Raw genomic sequence first — 233 nt, forward strand, 5'->3', positions numbered from 1 at the left:
GCAGAGGTGATGGTGGTGCTGTTTTGGGGCTGGTGTGTAACGCTGTGTCTGTTGGTCCCTCTGGGTGAGCTCGCAGCCACGGCAGCTGTGGAGGGCACCCGCCTGACCACAGTCGTAGCTACAGAGGTGCTTGCTTGGTCACTCTCATTGGACTGTGAGATGGACGACGGTGATGAAAAGAGAGGCAATAAAGATGCCAATGAATAAGTAGGGGAAAGCAATGAGGAAGTGGG

This window comes from Merops nubicus, unplaced genomic scaffold (assembly GCF_000691845.1).
Source record: "Merops nubicus isolate BGI_N331 unplaced genomic scaffold, ASM69184v1 scaffold15288, whole genome shotgun sequence".
Classification (NCBI taxonomy): domain Eukaryota; kingdom Metazoa; phylum Chordata; class Aves; order Coraciiformes; family Meropidae; genus Merops; species Merops nubicus.